The sequence below is a fragment of the Rhincodon typus genome, chromosome 9 (genome assembly GCF_021869965.1).
Source record: "Rhincodon typus isolate 14 chromosome 9, sRhiTyp1.1, whole genome shotgun sequence".
NCBI classification, from domain to species: Eukaryota; Metazoa; Chordata; class Chondrichthyes; order Orectolobiformes; family Rhincodontidae; genus Rhincodon; species Rhincodon typus.
In genome coordinates, this window is record NC_063340.1 from 2324858 (window position 1) to 2325172 (window position 315).

Sequence of the window (315 nt, forward strand, 5' to 3'; positions counted from 1 at the left end):
ACCCTCCCTCCGTCTCTCTCACACACACACACACACACACACCCTCCCTCTGTCTCTCTCACACACACACACCCCCACACCCTCCCTCTGTCTCTCTCACACACACACACCCCCACACCCTCCCTCCATCTCTCACACAGACACACACGCACCCACCCCTGCACACACGCACCCACCCCCACGCCCCCGCACACCCAGCCCCCCGCACCCACGCACCCTCCCTCCATCACCCATCCCCACACACGCACCCTCCCTCCGTCACCCACCCCCATACACGCACCCTCCCTCCGTCACCCACCCCCATACACACACCCA